A 15199-nucleotide genomic window follows, 5' to 3' on the forward strand; every position below is an offset into this window, starting at 1 on the left:
TTGCTGATATTGATATTATTTTATACAGATCAGACGAATAGAAACAGGCTCGCTCCCTATTTGAGAGAGATTATCATCTTATATTTGAAATTATGGCAATTTTGTAGGGGGGGAAATACTTTATTAATTGCCTTTTGCTTTCCTGTATTAACTTATACTTCGTCTATATAATGCTGAAATTAACATTATAGGCTATAGGCTACAGTGTATCAATGTATTCCTACTACATGACTGTTATCGCCTATGCCAAATATCGTTTGTCATAAAGTGGTATGGTTGACACTCGAGTTCTTTACACGTCACTTCATATCAAAACTTCAGTTGATCTGTTATAAAGACCAGCAGTGTTATATTATAGGTACAGTATAACTAACCCCTGACCGAGAAGTTTTCTGTCTTCAACTCTGAAGTGCGTTTCTGGCATGTGCTGTTGATAAAATTGTTCCATTCATTTAGAGTAAGGCAAAAGACAAAAAATAATGCCTTACATAGTCCACTTTACAGGTAAATAGGGCAATAACTCGTATTGGAGTTTGTTCAAGTGTAAATTATGTTGTCTCGACTTTCAATTGTGCTGCTGTGTAATAATCGGATAATTTTTGTATTTAATCAAATCAAGAGCAAAATCTCCCTCTGTCTAATCACTCACTAAACTCTCTCTCCCTCTCGCTCTCTCTCTCTCTCTCTCTCTCTCTTTCGCATCTCTTGTCTGGGCTGGGAGGGGGAGTCCTGCCTCTTTGCCTTCCTCAGATCAATGCCCTGGCCACTCACTTTCTGATGTTGCACGACGGGAAATGCTTTGAATACTTGCGACATGGCCGCTCACATTGATTGCCAAGATTGACAGCTCTGCGTCGTCTTCTCTTGTCTCCGAGAGAGAGGGAGATAAAGAGGATAGATAACAACAAAAGCTCCTTGCAGTTTTGACAATTAAACTTCATAGAAAGAACGGGATCCCCTCATATAGCCAGTGGGAACCACAGCAGACTTTAGTTCTCTTTCCTTTTTTTCTACAGATAGTAATCGTTATGTTTTAACGTAATATAGCGCGAAACACACGACTCGGGATACGATACCGTCAGGACCTGCATCTCTCTTTTCTCGGCTGATCTCAAGGTAAAAACGTGCTTAGTTTTAACATGTTGTATCGTCTTTTCATGTAAACTGCGTTATTTAGCCTGTTTTTGTTGGTACGTAACCGAGTTCGCCTCATTCGATGTCAATAGGGGTGTTAAAACTGTTTTATCTCTCGTTTTTTTGTGAGGGGAATATGATAACATTCTTATTTATTGCTTCTCAATCGCGAGATTCGTGGTAAACGCAATAACGAAAACAGAGTATGTAAAAAGACAAGCGCAAGCGTTCTCTGGAAAGGTTTGGATAGCTACTGTAACAAGGATGCCCTGTTTTATTTACCTACACACGATACTTGTGTAACTTATAAGTTACATTCAATCGTGCGTCTCGAGGTATTGATATCAACAGCTCTATATATCACTTGGATGAGCAGTTAGGCTACTGATTTAAGCAACATACAGCTAGGTAGGTTTGGAGTAGACTGTATGAATTACGCGCAACCCTTTTTATTTCATTGTTGGTTACGCATCCACAAAGTCTTGTCGCGAAATTCAACTCTTAAAAATAATCATCAAGTTATATGTGTTTTGTTATGGTGTTGCAATCCGGATGCTCAATAACTTCCTCCTGTGGGACTGGGAGGCAATTGCACTTTTGTCCACAGAGCGGTACTATTCATTGACAATGACGTGCGCATTGCTCTAGGTCCCCTTCCATACCCTTCCTTTCTCCCTGATCTTTCTGGATGCGAGATTTACAAGTTTCTTCGAACTTGGGCATATGGTTTATTTAGTTGTCTTTCTTCCAAACTCTAAGTAATCTATATTCATCGTTCGACCTGAATTATAATTCGTAATTGTTTCCTATGTTGTAGGAGGTTGGGAATTCACTCTGCCTTAACTTTAACTGGAGGTCAGGTAAATTGACCTTAAAATAATGCATAAGCCATAAATTAAATCCAACTACTCCTCGAAAGGCTGTCCCATTTAGAGACGATATACCTGCACAAGGTTTCCCTACAAGCCCACAAAGCGCTGCTCTCGGACGGTTTTAGGGACTAACGTAAGTCATCTGGTGTAATTATTTTTGTCTCTTTTGCACTATTGTCTTTCCCTTTCATGGACAGGTGTGAATCTGGCTATAGATACATTGCAGATACTTGAATGAACAGGTTTAATTGTATGCTAAATATTTTAAATAATGACATTTTATTTATAGTTTCCCTAATTTTTTGATTTTTTTTTAACAATAACCTTTAACGCGTATTAGGCTATAATCAGATATTTAGCTATTTTAATATCACACATGGCTTTTGAAGGTACTTGAGATTTTGACAAAAACACGATTGTATACCAAGGTAGTGGGAGGACAAATGCAACGCAGTTCGTGTGAACTTGTCTGTTGTGTGAAGATAGCCCATCATTTACAAGGTGTTTCCCAAAATGAGACACTCGCAGTCTCAGATAAAGCTTTTTTTCTAACTTCTGCACAAGCAGTGATAACAATTTGAATAGAAACAGAGAAAGCAGACAATGGATAGCTTAGTTCTTAAAGTATGAGAGGAGGAATACAGAGGTGTTTTCTGTCACTGCAAATCTGGACTCTATAGCCTAATGTAGCCTAGACCTATTGCTACCGGGGAATATTCCTATGCTCCTTTTTTTGTTAACATTTACATTACATTTACATTTACATTTAAGTCATTTAGCAGACGCTCTTATCCAGAGCGACTTACAAATTGGTGCATTCACCTTATGATATCCAGTGGAACAACCACTTTACAATAGTGCATCTAACTCTTTTAAGGGGGGGGGGGTTAGAAGGATTACTTTATCCTATCCTAGGTATTCCTTAAAGAGGTGGGGTTTCAGGTGTCTCCGGAAGGTGGTGATTGACTCCGCTGACCTGGCGTCGTGAGGGAGTTTGTTCCACCATTGGGGTGCCAGAGCAGCGAACAGTTTTGACTGGGCTGAGCGGGAACTGTACTTCCTCAGAGGTAGGGAGGCGAGCAGGCCAGAGGTGGATGAACGCAGTGCCCTTGTTTGGGTGTAGGGCCTGATCAGAGCCTGAAGGTACGGAGGTGCCGTTCCCCTCACAGCTCCGTAGGCAAGCACCATGGTCTTGTAGCGGATGCGAGCTTCAACTGGAAGCCAGTGGAGAGAGCGGAGGAGCGGGGTGACGTGAGAGAACTTGGGAAAGTTGAACACCAGACGGGCTGCGGCGTTCTGGATGAGTTGTAGGGGTTTAATGGCACAGGCAGGGAGCCCAGCCAACAGCGAGTTGCAGTAATCCAGACGGGAGATGACAAGTGCCTGGATTAGGACCTGCGCCGCTTCCTGCGTGAGGCAGGGTCGTACAGGGTTGTACGTAGGGTTAACATTTGAAATAAATACAATAGGATTGCTGTGCCCACCCAGTAGGCGGAATCTGAAACCTTCATTAAAGACAGCTTCACTTTTCTCCTATTTTACTTCCAAATAGTGTCCAGTCCGTCAGAATAACCCGGTGTCTAATAATACAATCATGTCTTAAGTGAGAGGCTGCATGGGGTGAAGAACAATCCTCCGGGTCGTTCCTCAGTTCGGGTGAAGTTGGTCTCGTAATGGTATTTTGTTTTGAACAGTTGCTGTTAGTTGAGAGTGCAAGTTCCCTCATAAGGTAAGGTGGCACCGGAGCCCAATGGAAGTCACATTTATAATTAGACTGCCAATTCAGCACATTGTCCTGATTGCTATACAGGGACACTCGGCTTCAGATAGTTTTTCCTCTGACGGACAGTTTAACACCGCCGGTAACAAATTAGTGAGGAGCAAAGGAGTTCTGTTGATGGTTCACTGCACGGCTTTATCAGGGAAATAAAACATGACTCCGCGATTGCCAGGTGCCTTTTCTCTCCGTTTCTGCCCATCTTTGTTTATTTTTTACGCACTCTAAATACTCTAAAAGAAACGTAGGCCACAGTCGCCCCACACGGCAATAAAATGGATGAAAGGAACATTACAATATAATATGAATAATATGGTAGATGTAATCGATTTTTATAATTGAAACGTACCTACGTTTTTATACACATGCATTGACTACAGATAATATTTTAAATTGACCTCTTGCTCTATGTGTTGCGCATTGATTGTCAAGTACACAATTCTGTTATTGAAATCAAAGGTTATATTGATTAGGTCTATATTATCCAGAATGTTGGATTATTTGTTTCACTTTTAATACGATGATGAAAGTTGATTTAAATGTTTTAATAACCATTTTGGTGCATATTTTGCATTTTGATTCAGATTTATGGTTTGAAATCTCACCTATTGTAACATGTCATGTATTTCCTACTGTTTGATTTTTCAGGACTATCTGCACGTGGACTTCAGAGGAACTTGTGGTTTTGCGAGAGAGAAAAACATTTCCGAACTGGATCCGGCTTAAAGATATCGACTCCCTGACGCATATGGTGCCAGTAAGTTCAGAGATTTAGAAGTGCATTTTGACATACCGAAACCGCATGCTTCACAGCCTGTGCTCGGCGCTCTTTCACGGTGGCTCTCTTGTTTAAATAGATCCCCCATTCAATCCCAGATCAATAGAGTTGCATGTTGCGAGACGAACTTGGGAATTGGAAACTAATTTTCTGTCATTAAACGACCGCGAATGATGAGCAAAACAATAACAATATTTTTTATTATTAGAACAAATGGTGTCCTATTTAGTAGCCTAATAATGTTACATACGTTTACGTTTAATGAATGTATTGTTTTCCTGAGGGTTAAACGTATTGCTTTTGATTAGACAGTGCAGAAATATTGTCATTATTGACAGCGCGATCTAGACCTGCAATGTGAGTTTATAATACACTTGACCACAATAGTGATCATATTTAGAAAAAGATGTGTGAGCACAAAGCATATGCAATGCTTGATTTTAGTTATTGAGTCTATGGAAATGATGTGGTTTTAGATCTCAGCAAGGCAACATGCAGAAGGGAATCTGTTTTATTCCATACCATGCTATTGTTAGTTTAAAGAATATGTTGTATATATATTTTGTCAATTATTTTGTGCTTTGTATATCATGCACAGCAATTAGCTTCATGAAGCTGGGTAGACAGGTGTAGGGTCAGTAGCCTACCATGTGTGTTTAATTGAATGTTGATGTGCTCTCTAAGGAGGCAGTGTGTAGCCCAGGCATTACAGTGCTGTGTCAATTTAAAACTGGGACATTAAATTAACTTTGAATGGTTCCCTTTCAATTACATGATGTGAGCTGGTCCTTGGACTGTTGTCTCAAAGGGGTTTCTTACCTACTGTGGAATACATTACTACTCTTATCACATCATGTGTTAGTTCATCACTCTATTTAATATGTGTGTGTGTATTTATGTATGTAGTCTATGTATGTATGTGTGTGTGTATGTATGTATGTGTGTGTGTGTGTGTGTGTGTGTGTGCGTGTGTGTGTGTGTGCGCGCGCATGTGTGTATGTAGGCCTATGTACGTGTACACAGTATTTGACATTGATGACTAATGGGTTTGGTGATTTGAAAATATTTTATAATGATTTGAAAACATTTACACGTCTTTCTTGTATGTTTTTGGTATGTGCATTTTGCATCAATGGTTGCTTTTACTGAGTCTGATCTGTTAACTGCTACATCAGTGCCACTTCATAATAGCCTCAGAGACAACTATTATAGAACACAATGGATATGAATGGGATGTTTCTGTGCTTCAGTAGTTTAAAATATTAATTGACAATGAAGACTGAAATAAGAAAATATGAATAAGAAAAATGTATTGAAAGTGTACTGTTGTTCTGTCTGTGGGTTATTTTAGCCCTTGCAGTAAAGGCTTCATCTGGTTTCATTAGTTCATTATGCTTAAAACAGAGGTCTGCATCCTAGAACCATGAGGTAAAGTAAGTTGAATTGTTGGTTTAATTGTATGGCCTTGGATTATCCGTAGCTAATTCCCTTGCCAAACTGAACTCCTTGCCCTCAAAATGATATTATGACCTGCATATTGCTATTGCTCTAATAGCATGAGAAATAACAACTTTCCAAGATCAATAACATTTGATCTAACAACTTGCCTTTATAAATAGCCTACATTATGTAGAGTACTTTACAGTAACTTTATGAATTTGATAAATTGAGCTAGATTGGATATTTAAGTTGGGCCAAATGATTATGGGTTAATGAGGTAAAATGATACGAGTGATACGAATGCGTGTGTGTGTGTGTGTGTGTACGGGGCACATCTGTTCCTTCTTGTTGTACCCCAGGCACTTTGCTGTGCTTGGCTTGTGATAGTCTGTCTGTCAGATTATACTGGATTAGGTCATCCATGACAGATGCAATCTTCACTTAAGTCTCTCCTTTTTTAACTTTTTGTTTTTCCAATTGAGATTTTGAATCAGTCAGTGCGATAGTAATAGTTGCCGCAGTTACAGTATGAATAATGAGGGAGATGTTGCTCCTTGGATGCAGGCTGGCAGGGAAAGAGCACAGGAGGTAGTTGAGTTGAGGCTTGCTCAGGTACTAGTCCCCCTCTCCTCTCCTCTCCTCTTCTCTCCATGTCTGAGGGGGAGTGGACTGGCAGCCGAGGCCTAATGATAAACAAGATGAGAGAAGCAGGTAAACAACAGCAGGCCTGGTAAAGGTAGGGCGTGTGGCAGCAGAAGGGAGAGGATTTCTGGGGATAATAAATGTGGCAGCGCATGTTGTGACATCTGTCTTTATAAGTGTTAGCTAATTTGCAGCAGAATATTTCAACAATGATCAAAACCGATGGCAACATGTTCATTACAGGAGTCTTTCTTTTGTAGTCCTCTGATTTTTCTTCTTCAAGTTCTCAACGTGCGTTATTGAAGTGCTGTGGCAACTTTAGATCTGGCACCATTATGATTTTCTTGTATGACACAATTAAAAAAAGATGCTCTTTACTAATGCACAATGATTTTAATTCTCATTATACAAACTGTGAATGCAGTTTTAATAAATGAAGTGAAGACTGGCAATGTAAATGAAACGTGCCTAAAATGACTTTCAAAGAATCCTCACATCTTTTTATGCCCTTTCTGGCTTGAGGTGAACACATCTCAAGGACCTTTTCATTTCCAACGTTGACAGTCTGGAGAGGGTCCAGGCTCCATCTCTGAATGTAATGGTTTTGTTCCCAGAGAAAATGTGCGCCTCTCAGTACAAACCATTCTCACCACTCATGGGTGATGGGTGAGTCTTGAAATATTGATGAAATCAATGGTTCTAGTGAGACATCAGTATCAGACAATGGGGGCATCCAGAGGCTAGCTATCTAACTGTACAGACACAGATGACTTTCAAGTCTTGAAGATGGATACTGTAGATTAATGATTAGACACATGGTCTTGGTGAGATGCGTAAGTCCTCATACATAGTTATCGTCATTCTTAAGATTTTCTTCCCGAATTTTAAGTGAAAATTAGCTAGGCTATACTTATCTGGGGTTTAACTACACTCCCAAATTGCAGTCTTGCTTTAGATTAGAATAAGGATTCTGAATCTACTGCACATCGGGACATGTCAGTGCAGTTGTTTGTATTTTAGCTGCAGTCCAAGCCAAATAGGTTGTTTCTTTATAAAGGTTTTCATTGTTTTCTTCTTAGTAACTTTGGGTCCAGATTACTTCTGCTGTGAGTTTACATGAACTACATACAATTACATTCAATTAAATAGGTTGAGTGCATCGTTTTCTTTAAATTGAAAACCATCAGCACCTGTATCACATTACATGTTGAAGACCAAGGTACAGTACCAGAGAGAGATAGAGAGAGATTTCCCTATAGAATCAACCAGACCTCTAGTATCACATTACATGTTGAAGACCAAGGTACAGTACCAGAGAGAGATAGAGAGTGATTTCCCTATAGAATCAACCAGACCTCTAGTATCACATTAGCTGTAAGTGTTTGGTAGGGAACTGGGTTTGAACATTCTGATTTAAAAATGAGCATTAGTATTTTACAGCTAAACCAATGTACATTTTGAGCAATTGTATCGCTTCACATGAACAATATCATTTCATAACTCACCAAAGAGGTACAATTTGAACTGTTTCATTCACTCATCCACTGAATATGTTTCACGTTTGGGCTGCAAAATAATTGGACAATTTCTTTTAATCCAAAGCATAGTTGTGCATAATTAAGTTAGACTTCAAAATGCAACAGCCTCTGTTGAATTCTCTCTTTTTAAATATCACACATTAATATGTAGAATTAATTGGAGGGGCCTTGGTGGCCGTGTGTTTTTGACACAGGGCTGTTTCTGTAGGGGACGGTAATCAGTAGCACTGTCAGCTGGAGGAATTAGCACAGCTCATTGTTTCTATGAGTCACATGAAGGTTTGCACAGTCCATGTGTGAAGATGACTGGCTCTATTTCCATATCGAAGAGGCCCACAGTGCTGCCTGTAATTAAAATGCTGTCACGATCGTGTGGAGGATTGACGGACCAAAACGCAGCAGTAGGAAAATAAGCCATCTTCTTTTTTTATTAAGAAGAAGGAGAACCGAAAACAAAACACTCTTACAAAACTAACAAAACAAACAACCGACCGTGAAGCTAATAAACGTAGTGCACATACAGGCTACAAACGTTCAGACATAGACAATTTCCCACAAATACCTAAAGCCTATGGCTCCCTTAAATATGGCTCCCAATCAGAGACAACTATGACCAGCTGTCTCTGATTGAGAACCAAATCAGGCAGCCATAGACTTTTCTAAACACCTACACTCAACCATAGACTATACTAGACACATACACTAAACCATAGACTATTCTAGACACATCCACTCAACACAAACCCATACACTCTAACAAATCCCCCTAGACACTCCAAACCACCCAAGACAATACAAAAACACAAACCTAACCCCATGTCACACCCTGACCTAACTAAAATAATAAAGAAAACAAAGAATACTAAGGCCAGGGCGTGACAAATGCAGTGGTTTTGGGAGCCCTTGCTCGGCACAGTACACTGAAGCAGCTGAGTGTTGTCATCTTTCCCGAGCAGTGTGCAAGCGGTCGACTCCTGCATGCTTCTCTCAATACACCTATCATTTTGTACAAATGTGAATGTCAGTCCACGCTCCTTTTGTGGAGAGTTTAGTTTTCTTTATCTAGCCTCTCGTTGTGGCTGCCTGTTTTATTTTAGCCCTCAGAATAGACATTATTTTGTGTACTTTATTGTCATGTCAACCGTTGACATTGACAGTGATATTTCATATTCTATATACACTGTATTCAAATTCAGTATTTATTCATAACCTTTATTGTGGAAAGGCCATGAAATCCCACTCTTGCGTTCCATGATTTCCATGACTTGTTATTAGTTAGTGACCTTGTTGCAGATTTCTCCAAACGGGGCCGGGGTCAACAGTTCCTTATTGGTTTGTTCGACAGTGTATTGTGGTCCCTATCCTTCCTGAATTGGAGAAGATCTGAGGTTGGGTCTTGTGAGGGAACGAGGGAAGAGAGATTACTGCGATGTGGGCCTCTACGCTGCTCGAACACAAAGGCCTCAGAACAACCCTTTCCTTGTGATCCCCCCATTGTGTTTGGATCAGGCCTTCCCTTGGGCTGGCTGCTGCCAAGGACTTAGCACAAAAGGACACTATGGAAATATTAAACTGGAAACCAACATGGGCAGCTCTCTGGGTGAGAGCGAGGTACCAGGAAGAACTTTGTATGCCCGTCATCCTGTTCTAATTAGAATGTATCACATTCAGGATGTATTTTGTTCATTGATATTAGCATTTACAAGGAGGATTGGTGACACTAGTAATTAGGAAAACCCGACTGGATAAACTTTTACTGCCCCATGAATAGTCTTACTTGGAAATGTAAAATAGGAAATTCCCTTTCCTCTTGAAATATTTTATGCATAGGTTCGTAATGAGCTGAAATTGAAATGAAATGAGCCTTTACTACTTAAAGGGATACTTCAGGATTTTTACATTTTTATGTCTCTGTGTCCAGTATGAAGGAAGTTAGAGGTAGCATGCTAGCTGACACCCATATACAGTGGGGAGAACAAGTATTTGATACACTGCCGATTTTGCAGGTTTTCCTACTTACAAAGCATGTAGAGGTCTGTAATTTTTATCATAGGTACACTTCAACTATGAGAGACGGAATCTAAAACAAAAATCCAGAAAATCACATTGTATGATTTTTAAGTAATTAATTTGCATTTTATTGCATGACATAAGTATTTGATACATCAGAAAAGCAGAACTTAATATTTGGTACAGAAACCTTTGTTTGCAATTACAGAGATCATACGTTTCCTGTAGTTCTTGACTAGGTTTGCACACACTGCAGCAGGGATTTTGGCCCACTCCTCCCTACAGATCTTCTCCAGATCCTTCAGGTTTCGGGGCTGTCGCTGGGCAATACGGACTTTCAGCTCCCTCCAAAGATTTTCTATTGGGTTCAGGTCTGGAGACTGGCTAGGCCACTCCAGGACCTTGAGATGCTTCTTACGGAGCCACTCCTTAGTTGCCATGGCTGTGTGCTTCGTGTCGTTGTCATGCTGGAAGACCCAGCCACGACCCATCTTCAATGCTCTTACTGAGGGAAGGAGGTTGTTGGCCAAGATCTCGCGATACATGGCCCCATCCATCCTCCCCTCAATACGGTGCAGTCGTCCTGTCCCCTTTGCAGAAAAGCATCCCCAAAGAATGATGTTTCCACCTCCATGCTTCACGGTTGGGATGGTATTCTTGGGGTTGTACTCATCCTTCTTCTTCCTCCAAACACGGCGAGTGGAGTTAGACCAAAAATCTCTATTTTTGTCTCATCAGACCACATGACCTTCTCCCATTCCTCCTCTGGATCATCCAGATGGTCATTGGCAAACTTCAGACGGGCCTGGACATGCACTGGCTTAAGCAGGGGGACCTTGCGTGCGCTGCAGGATTTTAATCCATGACGGCGTAGTGTGTTACTAATGGTTTTCTTTGAGACTGTGGTCCCAGCTCTCTTCAGGTCATTGACCAGGTCCTGCCGTGTAGTTCTGGGCTGATCCCTCACCTTCCTCATGATCATTGATGCCCCACGAGGTGAAATCTTGCATGGAGCCCCAGACCGAGGGTGATTGACCGTCATCTTGAACTTCTTCCATTTTCTAATAATTGCGCCAACAGTTGTTTCCTTCTCACCAAGCTGCTTGCCTATTGTCCTGTAGCCCATCCCAGCCTTGTGCAGGTCTACAATTTTATCCCTGATGTCCTTACACAGCTCTCTGGTCTTGGCCATTGTGGAGAGGTTGGAATCTGTTTGATTGAGTGTGTGGACAGGTGTCTTTTATACAGGTAACGAGTTCAAACAGGTGCAGTTAATACAGGTAATGAGTGGAGAACAGGAGGGCTTCTTAAAGAAAAACTAACAGGTCTGTGAGAGCCGGAATTCTTACTGGTTGGTAGGTGATCAAATACTTATGTCATGCAATAAAATGCAAATTAATTATTTAAAAATCATACAATGTGATTTTCTGGATTTTTGTTTTAGATTCCGTCTCTCACAGTTGAAGTGTACCTATGATAAAAATGACAGACCTCTACATGCTTTGTAAGTAGGAAAACCTGCAAAATCGGCAGTGTATCAAATACTTGTTCTCCCCACTGTACTTCTAGTCATTGCACTAACACTAGTTAGCATTGGCTCAACAAACTACCTCTAACTTCCTTCATACTGGACAGAGACATAAAAAGGGTATCCACAAGTTCATCTGACTCTGGGGAAGTAGATAAAGGGCCTCATTGCCAAAATCCCAAAGTATCCCTTTAACATTAGAGCATATACAGTAAGGTAATCATGTTTTATGGAGAACCACACGTGTTGTATTTAATCTTTGATAATTCAGCTTCTTTGGGTCTTCAAAATAATTTATCTTCTTCTTGCATCTGCCTGTGGGTATTCCACAGTGAAGCTGGGGTTAGCACGGTACTCTTCTGTTTTCGCAGGTCCCTGTTCACTGCAAATGCACAGAGGTTAGACATTAGCCAGTTCCTGGAGGCTGACAGTTAGCCTGATATCTGCCAGCTCCATCAGATATGAGATGTAAAATATGCTCCACAATTGTGACTCGGCCAATCTGTGCTGCGCTGCTCCCTGCTCTCTGCTCCGGAGTAAAGCATGCTGGGAGCAGTTTAGTTGACACATGACGCTCAGCACCACTGATGCTGTACAATACTGGGGCTCTATTTGTTTTTAAGGCCTCCACTGCCATCCACATCTTTATACATTGCAAAACTGTCACCAAATGATAGATCACAAAGTTTACTGTGCAGAGTAATGAGACAAGGTCACTAATTGATCAGATATGATTTGGCACCTTGATTTACAAGGCAACACCTGAGCTTTGACTTCACCACACAGCAGCTTGATGGGGAAGACTGTGTGGAGTATCAGCCCATATTAAACAGCTTGCCCCTCCAAGTGTCACTGAAGAATTACGTAAATGCAAAATAAAGTCCTGGGGCCTCATTTATCAATCATGCATAGGCACAAATCTGTGCGTAAACCATGCGTATGATCATTTCCACGCAAAGTGTGGGATTTATCAATCGGAACTTTTGATTGAGAGTGTGTGTAAATGTAGAAACCGTCATGACCATGCGTATGCACAGTGCATAGTGGTGGAATAAGGGAACTGCTTACCAAGTATAGAATGGGAGAAATATATGTTGAACATTTTTGAAATTGTGAGAGTAATAATTAATTTTTTTTTTGATTTAATTGTATTTCCATTGTGAATTCATGCAACATATCTTGACAGGCTATATATCATTTGAACACATCAGTCCATGTGTTACGCTAATAATCCATATAAAATACAGTAATTTGTTAAATTAGAGTCACGTGTGAAAGTGAAACCATTGTTGAAATACTATTAAAGACTGAGATAATGGGGAAATCAAATTAGAGATGGCTGATCTTGCTCTGTTGGAAGATTCGGTACACGCTTCATTTTGCCGAGAGCATGTTTTTAGAGACAGGTAGGACTGTTCTGCAGAACGTATAGATATCTTTTCCCAAAACCAATCGTCTAGGATCTTTGCCTATTTAACGCCTACTTTAGAAAGGCAAACGCTTGCCATTCCAGTGCACATCAAAGTGCTATCAATCCTCTGGTGTTTAGCAATGGGCACTTTTCAGCGGGAGTTTGACGATCGTCATCTCACATCCCTCGACGAGACAATGTTTTGGATGCAATCATCAGCAAAACAAACTGTAACATAACATTTCCATATTTCCATACACCATCGCACAACAGGTTGAAGTCAAGAGGGGTTTCTTTGCCGTCAATGGGTTCACAAATACGTACGGCGCAATAGACGGCACCCACAACGCCATAAAACCACCATCCCAAAACGAGTTCATCTATGTGAACAGAAAAGGTTTCCACTATTAATGTGCAGGTGATAGGTTATGTAATGCGCAAAAAACGCTGCTGAATGTAGTGGCCAGTGGAACGCACGACTCGTTCATTCTGCAGAACAGCAGTGTTGGCCTACATGCCTACAGGAGGGAGCTGTTGAGGATGGATTGATTTTTAGTGAGTTGCCTACTCATTTGAAGTATATTTGCCATCACTAAAGCAACTTGAATTTTCCTAATGGTCCTCTCTTTGTAGCTATGTTTTTATTTTTACTAGTCAAGCCACAACTGAGCGAGCCAAATAAAATATTTTGGCACCTCTATTTAAGTCTCTGAAAAATATTTTTTTTAGTCGCTTTTTTTTGTTGCGCCTTTGTCTTTAATTGTACGGCGTTATATATTCCCCACAGGTTTTACATTTTGATGATTTTGACCATATATGGTTAATTAGGAGTGTTTCGCAATGCAAATAGCCAAGGTCGTACACGAACACTGAGACTGAAAACAATTGTTATTTATCAATGGTTATCTCCTACCGGTGTGCGTATCGCTTCTAGGATTGTTTGACAAATCACAATTTTTCTATGGGTACGAACATTCTAAATTCCATTCGTAAGTAGTATTTTGGAATAGTTTCTACGCAATATTAATAAGGCCCCAGAAATCTGAGACATCAGCGCATGCATTATCTCCATTCTCCATCTCTTAGATAATACATTGGAAAAAGCTTACTGAGAATGGATGGTACAATCTCTCAGGTCTTTTACAGTATCTCTTTTTCTATGGATAGATGCTAACATTTTCATAGACCCATAGATCTGGACCTAGTGGCAAGGTCTATTACTGATCAGTTGCTCACATATGGAATAGGCAATGTGACTAAAAACGTCCTGGAAAATTATTTGGAAACGCTGGGATGTATTGAGCCAAAGTCAAGATTCCCTACACTTTTTGTGTGGAAACTGGGGATGCATAATGCCAAAAATAAATGAAAGTGACAAAAGGAGGGGGGCTCTTGTGGCTTTTGTGGCTGACGTTCTGATGAAGTTAACCAAAATGTCTACCCTGGTACAAACCCAGGTCTTTTGTTTCCTTCTTCCATGATTATTTACACCGACTTGGATTTTTTACAGGGCTTTGCCCTCGATGTGCGTCATGAGAAAATGGCTTCAGCAGACTCAACCACAAGCTCGCTCTCTCTTTCGCCTTCTCTGAGAAAATTAGAATGCAGTTATTGCATCATATATAATTTACTCATACCTATGTTCAGAGAGAAAGAGAGAGAGAGGGAGCAAGAGTGAGAGAGGCAGAGAGAGAAGAGAGGGACAGAGAAAGAGAGGCCCTCGTGGTGTGGAGTGGTCAGGAGACGAGAGATGGAGGCTGAGAGCAGCTTGTCTGAACATTCCTCATTGTGAGGACTCAGCAGATAATGATGTTAGTGTTCGTCTAAGGTAATGTACTCTGTGTCGCCCCAGACCTCTCTGATACTGTGGAAGTGGACTGAACTGAGTCTCCTGCTACTGGAGCAGATTGAACTGGAGTTGTTTTGAGAAGGACAATGCTGGTCAACCCTCCTCTTCAACAGTAGGCTGTATAAAAAAATGTATTTGGCTGCTTGAGTGAGTACTCACAGTTTAAAGCTGAGTGCTAGAAATGTTTTCGTGTCGCTCATCAGTATAGGGAGCTGTGATT

The 15199-nt window shown here is 40.6% G+C and overlaps 1 protein-coding gene across 7 annotated transcripts in view; it reads left to right on the top strand.

The window, feature by feature from the left end:
- Nucleotides 1-758: 758 nt before the first annotated feature.
- Nucleotides 759-15199, top strand: part of sox6 (SRY-box transcription factor 6) — a 235787-nt gene continuing 221346 nt past the window's right edge. For 4 of the 7 annotated variants that reach the window (XM_071380892.1, XM_071380897.1, XM_071380900.1 and 1 more), the window contains exons 1-2: nt 760-1116; nt 4432-4540. The gene's annotated coding sequence lies outside the window, so the exon portion shown is untranslated. Of the gene's footprint in view, nt 1117-1795; nt 2140-3530; nt 3959-4431; nt 4541-15199 lie in introns of those variants that run through there. The other 3 variants (XM_071380895.1, XM_071380893.1, XM_071380894.1) reach the window with 3 other exon arrangements.

Source organism: Salvelinus alpinus, chromosome 33, assembly GCF_045679555.1.
Source record: "Salvelinus alpinus chromosome 33, SLU_Salpinus.1, whole genome shotgun sequence".
Classification (NCBI taxonomy): Eukaryota; Metazoa; Chordata; class Actinopteri; order Salmoniformes; family Salmonidae; genus Salvelinus; species Salvelinus alpinus.